The sequence below is a fragment of the Clarias gariepinus genome, chromosome 4, assembly GCF_024256425.1.
Source record: "Clarias gariepinus isolate MV-2021 ecotype Netherlands chromosome 4, CGAR_prim_01v2, whole genome shotgun sequence".
Classification (NCBI taxonomy): domain Eukaryota; kingdom Metazoa; phylum Chordata; class Actinopteri; order Siluriformes; family Clariidae; genus Clarias; species Clarias gariepinus.
Window position 1 is genome coordinate 32,710,166 of NC_071103.1, and position 10,805 is coordinate 32,720,970.

At 37.0% G+C, this 10,805-nt stretch overlaps 1 protein-coding gene across 2 annotated transcripts in view; it reads right to left on the bottom strand.

The window, feature by feature from the left end:
* The window catches only part of itgb1a (integrin, beta 1a), a 45,380-nt gene extending 34,826 nt beyond the window's left edge, over window positions 1-10,554 (bottom strand). For both annotated transcript variants that reach the window (XM_053494139.1, XM_053494138.1), the window contains exon 1: window positions 10,289-10,554. The gene's annotated coding sequence lies outside the window, so the exon portion shown is untranslated. The remainder of the gene's footprint in view (window positions 1-10,288) is intronic.
* Window positions 10,555-10,805: the final 251 nt, after the last annotated feature.

Here is a 10,805-nt window from a genome sequence, read left to right on the forward strand (position 1 = left end):
TTATATATGTGCAACTACACATATGTAAATAAAAGTATTTGAAATAAGCATGGGTAATATGACAAAAATAGCAAATCATGACATTATGTTTCTAGCATCACAATTAGGTAATTACATAAAAGTCATGGCTTTGAACTGTTTCAGTACAGTAAAGTGAGATAAAGCAGGAAATTTCTTTTCATTAATTATGAATTTAATTGGAAACATGTAAAAAGCAACAAGATGACCCTAAATTTCTGAACACAACATTTTTTATTTGTTTCTTCTTTTTGCACAATCATGTGTAGACTCTAAATAACTGTTGTGTGTAAAAATCAGTTTCTGAAACACTCAAACCAGCCCATCCGGCACCATGGTGTGGTGAAAATCACTGAGAACCCAGTGTTTCATCAATTTGATATTTGATATTGAATATTAACTGAACTGCTTGACCTCTTTTTCTGCATTGTGCAGCTGCTGCATAATTGTTAAAGCTGCATGAATATGCAGGATGTTCCCAATAAAGTGGCGAATAATTGTAAGTATGGTGGTTATCCTGTATTCAGGGTCGCGGTGGGCCTGGAGCCTATCCCAAGAGGCTTGGGGCACGAGGCGGGGTACACCCTGTACAGGGTGCCAATCCATCGCAGAGCATACACACGCACACTCACTCACACACTACGGGCAATTTGGGAACGCAGTTAGCCTAATCAACATGTCTTTCGACTGTGGGAGGAAACTGGAGTACCCGGAGGAAACCCACCAAGCACATTCCACATCTGTACGCATGTACTGTAAACACCATGGTTTGTAGAGTGACAGGGTTAAACCATGACCTGACCTAGGCAGGGGGTCAACAGGACAGGAATAAACACTGCCTAAACTAACAGCTGCTTGAAAGCCATTGTAAATAGCTCATGTTAAGTTAAGCAGAAGGCATGAGCTTCTGATGTCTTTAAATAAAACAGCAGACAGGAAAAAAATCCATCTGTTCCCCTAAATCTAAAAATCATATCAAGGTACCTAAAAGCATAGCGAGGATAACATTAGCACAAACCTTATTAATCTACAGAGATGTTGTCTTTTGATCATCATTTGTTGTGATCAGTCGATGGACTTATTTAAAGAACATACATAAGCCCCGAGCCCACAAGCACCACAGTTTTCTAGCAGCAAAATATGCTTTAAATTAAAGTACAGGGTGTTGCAGAGTTAAAGCCAGTTAAATCACACCGGGCGTTAACAGTCAACAGTTACATTTCTCACCTTACCATGACTATGATCAGAATAAAGCAGTTACTCAAGGTGAATGAATGAACAAATCTCTAACATGAAGCATAACATGAAGATTGTAAGAAATGTAGTGATCCTGAAAACAAGCGGACATTATCCCAATGCTCGGACCTCATTGTGCAAGCATGGTTATGTATTTGCAGCTCTGAACTGCTGAGTTGACTTTTTTCTGCTGGTTAAGAAATGAGAGAAGCTCACATGCTGGCTAACAGCCAAAGCTATTCTCTAATCTGAAACATGTTCGTTTTCTCTAAGCCAGAAAACTCTACAACTTCTATGTCCAATGAACTATTTGAGTCGGCAATACTGCTGGACAACAAATAACATGAAAAAGAGTACCACATAAAGTGTTGCTTGTGATCAGCATCTTGATATTTCTGACATGTGAACGCAGCTCAGGCCTCTGTTACGATTTACGACCGGGGAAACAAAAGACACAGCCACACACGCATCTATCTCTGTTATTATGCTAGTTTACTGATTTATACTGCAGAAGACAGGAGAGGACATGAAAAGAGATATCCACCGTTCTCTGAGAGGAAATTAAGCATTGCATGAGAACTGAGAAAGAAATGTTTTATAAAATAGCATCTGAATTGAATCTTTCAACATGTACTGTAAATAATGTGTTTCGCAATGAGTTATTGATGAGTGAATGATTTAAACTGTGTGGCAACACATCTGCGCCACACAAGACAGGAAGTGAAATGCCTTTCAACTAATTTAATCGAATCAAAGAAACAGGTTAACAGACTGATTGCTAAAGGGTAAACTAATCAACAAGATACAGCTAGAAGATAAAAGCCAAAAAATTGAATATAATGTTCTAAAATATATATATTTTTAAAGTAACAAATTACATTGTAATGTTATTCCACAACCGAATTAAAATGATTTTATTAAGTTATAACACAGCTCAGAGCTCTCCCAAAGTGTGTTAATGCTCCAGCTGAAATACACTCATCTGCATTTTTTGCATTCCTTAAATTCCCTTTGTTTCACTCCTCTTGTAAATGTGTTGTTTTTGTGTCTATGTAAATGAGCTACTAGTGACCCAATACCCACCTAGAAATGCTTACCGGCCAGACAAACATGTGCTCGAAGGATGTGTCTTAAGTTTTCTGCTTATTATCAGCATATTTATGCTTTTGCCAAGTGTCCCGCACATCAAAAGAACAAAAGTTATCAATGTTTAAGTCATAGGGAGAGACGTTAGCATTCTCCGGTAAGACAAAGGGGTTCCAGTGGACATGAGCTGTTTGTATGTATATTCGTCTAGACGCCGACTACAGGAAGTGTTACCATATAAGGAATCAGGAAGCCCAATTAGGGAGGTGTTTTATGATCATAGAAGCATGAGAAAATTTACAACATATAAAAAAAACATTTTTTCAAACAAATTTCAAACAAAACAAATTTTTCCACTTTATCCCTAAATGAATAAAATAATGTTCTTTTCTGATGGTTACAAAGAGGAAAGCAAGCACTGAATGGCAACAATTACAAAAGATGTCTTGAGACTAATCAAACAAGTCAATTTTATTCCTGTAATTTGGGTTCGCAAGTGTTCCTTTAAATAAATAGATATTGTTTTATGGAAATTATTCCTCATCTATCCTTTCTTCCCCATGGCCACGAGGAGACTGTTAAAGACTTCAGTTATTTTGAGACGAAAGACACAAAGCAGCCTGCTGTAAAAGTAATAACTCTCAGATGTCTCAGGACAGAAGACAGACGAACGGTGGGTCTTTATTATGGCAGTGCAGGTCATTTAATACTGTTATTTACCTAGCACACTGGGCTAGTGAGAGTGTTCAAAATAAAGCATTTTGTTAAAGAGATCGCAGTTAAAATAAAATAAAAAACAACAACAACAACAAAGTCTCTATTATCCGCCACATCGAGACCTTGTTATGCATGGTATGTGGGTGAGGGCAGCATTTCAAATGAGAAAGTGGACAACAGAGCACTGACCACATGCCAGACCAACACAAACCAATTTCAAGCTAATTCTGCGTATGGTGTGCTTCTGGCCTGCAGGAACACAAGCCACATTGTGAACGATACAGTTACTGACCTTTTCTACATCTGTGTTAGGATTTACTTTCCCAAGAACATCTCTGAAGCTGCAATTCAGCATGAGCAGAAGCAGAAAAGAGGAAAATATGTGATAACTCTGACCCTGACCAATTTGGTGAAACACAAAATAATCAGAACTCTTAAGGTTTGCTGTAAACAATCCTACTAGAAGCCACAAGCATATTGAGGTGAATATCTTTTAGAGTGTTTCCAGAAATTTCCAGAGAATGTTGTTTACAAAAGCATCCCTTAAATCCAGGCAGGAAGACAGAAAAAAGGGCAGAGCCGCAAAAATGAAGGATCTTTTCAGTCTAGAAGGTTTTGTGGCCTGGGTCAGCTAACTCAAATGTTTTCAAATTAGGAACAGAATTATTACAGGAAGGCCATTCTGACTCGGCGCTTTTAAACACGACCTAACAGCTCAGGCACGCTGGTACTTTTTTACTTACCAAGCAAAATATTTTCATTATTTTTTGTTTACATGGTAATTCTAGCTAGCGCAAAAAGACAAAACGCCTCATGTGAGCATCCCTGATTGTGTATCTACATTTGCGAAATGCTAAGTTTTCTAAGTTGCGCACTCATTACATTGGGCATTCAAGTCCAGTCAAGTTTGATTCTGCAAAATAACAGAATACAGTTATGAGAGTAAAAACTTTATTTCTCTATATAATCCCCGGCTATACTAATGTAGGCTACTTATCCCAGCTTTTTCCTAGTGCTTCGATACAAGGTAAAAAAAAAGGTTTCTCCGATTGCCCGCACTGGCCTCCCTGGAACTTTAATGTGTGCCCAGTCATGTGGAAATGACTTGGAACGAGGTTGGGGCTGTACGGGGGAGGTGGCAATAACTCCCAGCCAAGTTCCTGGTGTTTGTAATGACTGTGTGTACAATTCCCACAGATATATGCGTCTCTTCCGCAAGTTAGTGATAAGCTATCTGTCGATTTTCAAGGATCAGGCGTTCTCTTGCTGAACGTTTACGGGAACAACTACAATGGGCTCTGAGCCACCTCGGCCGGGATAATTATTCATAGATGTATGACCTTCTTTAAAACCTTTGCACCATTCAAATATTTTACTGCAACCAAGACTCTCACACTGTACTATGTTTAAATTCTTATGTACATGTCAGTTATGCAAATGTTTTGCGCCTTCACTCATAAGAAATTTTATTACAAATCCCAGTTTGACTTGAATGGCCCTTGTATTATTCTGGAGTCTGTCAGTGATTAATCTTTTAACATAGGTTCACAATCAAATGTAACACTAAATTTAATATGAGGATATTTTTCTGATACTGTTCTATTTGCATCAGATATTTGGTTTCTGTTCTCCTGAATAATATTTAGCTTAGTGGGCTTTACTACTGCAAATCTATTCGTAATAAACACTATAATGAGATCAAAGTGACCAAATTGGTGTGTCATTTTTTATATATGTTGCTGTAAATTATGGAAAAATATGTGACTCTTTTTAACAATTCCACTAAACTTAGCAAAAAGCTGATCTCAAAAAGCTAAGGCAAAATAGCTCTGTATTGTTTTACAATTTTAACATTTTCGATTTTGTAACTGTAGAATGTTGCAAAAAAGTATACACCAAATGATCACCACATGGTGAGACACATGGCTAGTCCTAAATGTCTCCGCTGATTGGGCAGATAGATTATACTAATTATTAACCATTTAACTTTCGGCTTATATATTATAGGTTTATTACTTAAATTTAAAAGTTCATTTAAATATATAAATTTCAAATAAACAGCCAGATGGACTTAATAAAATTTAACACTATGCACAGTGGAGTAAGAGAAAAGCTTTTGCCCTGTTACTCAGAGACAGCTATTTCATCACTGTATGTGTGTTTAATTGTAGTGTGTGCGCTTTAATTGCACCCCTAATAAAAAACAGGGCAGGTTAGTAGCAGCTATCATATGATTATAAAATGAAGACACATCTAATATGAGAGGATAGGCCCTTAACTTGGAGTTCATCAGTGCTGCTCATCTCAGGTTGTGATGTAAAGGAAGCCTGACTGGCAAGCTCTGACTTGAGTCTTACCGTTATCTCCTTGATCAAGGCACACAACCCTTTAATTCTGTGGAGTAGATTAAACTTTCTTGTAAACTGGAAAAAATGTCTGACATTTTAAAATAACCTTTGTAACACTTAACAAGCCTGCTTTGAAACGTCCTGAGTTTTACTTTAAACACGACCAAACCAGTGGCCTAATTGTTCTAATCCATTACACCTGGAGATTTTCACACCAACAAGTTACTAACAAAAGATAAACACAAGCAGATTTAGCAACACGCATCCACACATATGCATACACACTCTCTCTTTCTGTCTCAACACATAGCACTTATGTGCAAGCAGATGTCACCAGGAAAATATCTCAAAACATCAAGCACTTCTGTGCAGCAGCTGGAGTCTGCATCAGTTGGCTGGCAAACTCAATTAAGTTTATCTCACAGTGACTACACCCACTCTCTTGATTAAAAGATCCGCACTAACACTGCCCTCCACCTCCCACCCCACCCCCTCACTGTTTTCTGTCTCTAATAGATTAAAGTGAAGTCCATCAGCCTTTATGAAAGACACCAAGGACATCCGGACATCTTTCTCAAGGCTAAAATTGTGCTTTGTCCCTGCTTGTTTCCTGATCCAACCTCCTGTCACTGAATCTCCGGCACTACTGCATCCTTGGATCAGAGCCGTTTACGAAGTGACCCAGCTTTGAAGCTTACCGGAAGGCCAATTTCAGTGATGGTTTATTTTTAAACACCGCCCACTCCCATTAGATCTGACTTCAAAGCCCATCCTCCATACTCATGCCTGTTTACTTTCTAAATAAACACTGAAAAATCACTGCTATTGGTTCCAAAATGCAATATCACAACTAGTTGAAAAAAAAGAAAGATGGTCATGTCAAGAGGACTTTTCCAATAACCTTAACAATAACCCTAGTAGCTATTTCATTAGGTAATGTAGTGTTTGTGTTCCATTATCACATCAAACAATGATGACTTACAGTCTGTGAAACATCTGTGTCCCATAGCGTGTGTAGGTCTGCTACTGTACACTGTGAATATAAATCTGTGTGTTGTTCTGTTTAATTTTTTTCTGGTTTGGCTTCTGGTTTCATTTTCCAATTTCTCCTGATAAGCAAGAGCATCCAAAAATTTTTCCACCAAAAGTAGGCCAACAAAGTTAGCAGTTTTTCTGCTTATTTTCTGCTTAGCTAGCTTATTTCCATAGATATATACCAAAAATAATCATAAATTACCAAAGCTAATTTTAGATGTACTAATTTATTCACAATACTTGTGAATTACACTCATAAAATAGCATTACTTATGTAAGCATTTACAGACAATGCTTGGAAGAGCCTTTCAGAGATCTTATATGGACAAGCCATGACTTCAGACAGGGCAATTGAAAAACATACTGTTCACAAGACATAACATATTAAAAGCCTGTTGCCTCATGAGAATCCGCTGATGCTTACTGTAAAACGCAGAGTACGTGACTCTGATACAGACACCAACAGAAGCCATGTGTCACTAGATACTTATCAGATCTGTGTCTGCGGCTTAAAGAAGATTTTCAAACGGACTACTTCAAAGCTGCATAGCAAATTAAAACGTTTGATAATAATAGGTTGCTTTTATTTTCTGCTGCTTTTTAAAGCAAATAACCAAAAATGAATAAATAAATAATATTATTATTACATAGGATTTTCTGGTATTTTTTGGTATCACAGTAATATTTAATTAGGATTGAGGCTCCAAAAGCTTAAGTCGTGTGTTTGGGGTCTCTGTCTCTGGTGGATCATTAATTTTGTCCAATGGTCAATTATCAAGCTGATGATTTGGTGAGCTGAGTTTGTCCTCATTCTTCCTTTTTCCATCCACTTTGTGCCAAGCACCATTTCAGTTCAGCCCCAAAGCATGAAACCACCCCACCATGCTTAACAGATTACCTTTACTCCTCCAAACATAGCTCTGGTGAAATCTTTCCTCCAGAATGTTTTTCCTTTGTTCATGATGTCAGCTACAAACTTGATACTGGATGCTAGCCTGCATAGCTGCATAGCAAATTAAAATGGTTGATAAAAATAGGTTGATTTTATTTTTTTCTACAACTAACCAAATTTTTTTAAATAAATAAATAGTAATAATAATACAGTCCATGGTTATGTAAAACTATACACTGGTGCTCTAGCACGTTTCAGTTCATGATAGGCTTGTACCTTGGTTGTTCCTGGATTATTGATTATATTTAAGACCAATATCCTCTCAGCTAAAGGGTGTAACAGTTTGGGTCTTCTTTTAGACCTTGGCAAAATCTCACAAGAAATGTTTTAACTGATCTTGTAATCAGCAGGTGATTAGAAATGGCTCCGGGAGACCTTCCCGATGTGTGTGACTCTATCTTCCTCTTTCTCATGTCTGACTAAACTCCTTGGACTTCCCACTGCATTGTGTGTTGGTCAATCCACTCAATAAAATCAAACAAATGCTTGGCTGTAGGCACTTATGATCAAGTAGAGTTAAACTCTACTTTTTGAAAATTCTTGCTTAGCAAATTTAAACACTGCATATTATTTATTATTTTATTTACTTAATTGGCAAATGCAGGTAAGGCAAAACATCAAATGTCTTGTTTGGTTTAGTCTCTTTAGTTTTGCTGTTACTTGTTGATTCATTTAACTAATAAGCATCTATACCTTGTGGTATTACGTAGTGCTCTATTGCAAGCAGGTTCTCTTTGAGCTGTAAAGTAATTCCTGCCCTAGTGTAAGTGATTTGTGACTTCAGAGCTGACTGATTTTGTTTAAGCGATTATCCAGCTTAATTTCGCTGAGTAGCTCTTCATCATATGAGCACTTAGTGAAAAAAACTAAAGCTTTCAGAGGCCTAAATAACTAACTGGAAATGGCATTTATTTCTGACAGGTACCCTGCTCTATTTATTTATTTTAATCGTTGACTAAGGTTTTTTAAGATAAAGCTACAGAAACATAGGAAATTTTACTCTATCTCTAGCTATTGATTAAGTCGTGCCATTTAGTTGTGCGCAAACATTTAAATACCTATTTTGGATTTTTTTTTGTTTCTAAGCCGAGTTTCCTTTTTATATTTGCTTCCTGTAATAAAATTTGTGCTAATGTTTCATACATTTCTCCAACAAAGTGAGGAGGTACATTTATTATGGAAGATCTTAAACTATAGGAGCTTCGCAACATAAATATAAGAACAACTGACCATCACAAACCTATATGACACAGTGCATTTTATTCTTGAACTTGCACTGACTGAACGCATAAGTTCATTTGTAGTCCCACTTGTTTTTTGAGATATTGAGGTTGTGATTAAATCTATTTGATTCAAATGAACCAACAAGCAGAATAATAACTATAAGAAGTCAATCATACCTAGAATGATTTTCACATTGTGTGTGGTGTATTTTTTTAACCTCAGTGTAACCAAATTGAAATCACAGGCCTTGCTTTGAGAACCACAGCTGTAGCTTGCCTACTTTTAGAGAAACACACTGGGAAACAGACGCTGCTATTTTTTTCCTGAAATGAGAGATGGTTTGGACATGGAGGGTTTTTTCTTATGCTTTTTATATCTGCAACACAGTATTTAAGTGTTGTAAATGTTTCCAGCTCTATTACTTACTTACGGGTATCTAAATGTAACACACACCCACACACACTAGTAATAGAGGCTTAGTAACATTGTGATGACCATGGACACACACAGTTAGTTAATGCTGTGGCTAGATTATAACATTTTAAATAACTATTTAATATCCTTTAGTTTTTAAAACAAAAGCTGTGACAACAAAATAAACAAATATATATAGTTCAATCATGGGGACCTGCCAAATGTCTCCACAAAGTAAAGATTTGTATGATATTCTTGTCCATACGTCCTCATATAGCTTTACACAGGCACACGCACTATTAATAGAGGCTTGGTAACATTTTGAGGACCGACCATAGACACATGCATTTAGTTAATGCTACACTGAAGCATTTTAAAGTAACTATTTAATCTACTTTCTTTTTTCTTTTAATATAAGGTGTAAAAACAAAACAAACAAAAAAACAAATCAAAATATATAATTTAAATCATGGTGATCTACCAAACATCCCTACAAAGTCAAACCTTTCAGATATTCTTATCCTTATGGGAAATTATGTCCCAATAAAGCTTTAAAGACACACACACACACACACATAGAGGCTTATTAACATTGTGAGGATGGGAGGTCCATCAACCATGGACACATACAGTTATTTGTGTTGTGCTGTGGCTACATTGTAACATTTGAACATTTTTTGGATAAAAGCATTAAAACAAAACATATATATAATATAAAAACAAAATATATAGTTTAATGGTGAGGACCTACCAAATGTCCCCTTATCCTTATGATAATTTTGTCTCCATAAAGCTTTAAAGACACACATACACACACACACACTAGTAATAGAAGCTTAGTAACATTTTTAGGACCGACCATGGACACATGCAGTTAGTTAAGGCTGTGGCTACATTGTAACACTTTAAAGTAACTATCTAACGCCTTTAGTTTTGTTTGTTGTTCTTTTAATTAAAAGCTGTGAAAACAAAACAAACAAATGAAAATGTACATTTTAATCGTGGGGACCTACCCACGATTAAAATGTCTCCTTATCCTTATTGGAATTTTGTCCCCATAAAGCTTTTAAGACACACGCGCGCGCACACACACACACACACACACGCGCGCGCACAGAGGGAGGAGGATGGTAAAAGCTTTTCACAGCTCGCTATATGACGGACAAACGCAGACCCCTCCAAAAAACAACAGCAACAAAGTTGAAAATGAAGCTGAAATAAAAGTATAAACCAAAAAAAAAAGAGAGAAGTGGTTCACCTCCACCGTGTATTCTTCACTTCTGCGGCCTCATACGCGTCTCCTCTCCGTTTGTCCGAGCCGTAAATCTCCCCCGGGCTGAAATCCTCTCCTCTCTCCGCCTCGAGTCAGTAACCACACACCGGCCCGGTTAGTCCACTCATCACAGAGAGAAGTGAAACGCTCCTGCTGATGATTTCACACGACTCACATTCATTCACAACTCCTGAGAAGTGTGCGTGTTGCTCCAGAGAGAGAGAGAGAGACGTGTAGCCCCGAGTCACAAAAAAAGAATGAGAACCGGAGGAGTCAGAAATGCGCCCTCTACTGGACTTACATAGACTCTGTTTTATGTAAAATTGCAAATACACAACTTTTTAGTAGTTTTGATTTTTTTTAAACAAAGAAAGTATATTTAGATTAAATATTCGACATCCTGCACTATTTCTATCTACCAGTTTAGTAAGTAAAGGCAACTCTAAAATATATTGACCATGTTAACTTTTCTCCTTCTTGTTTTTTCCCCTTTCAGCTGCAC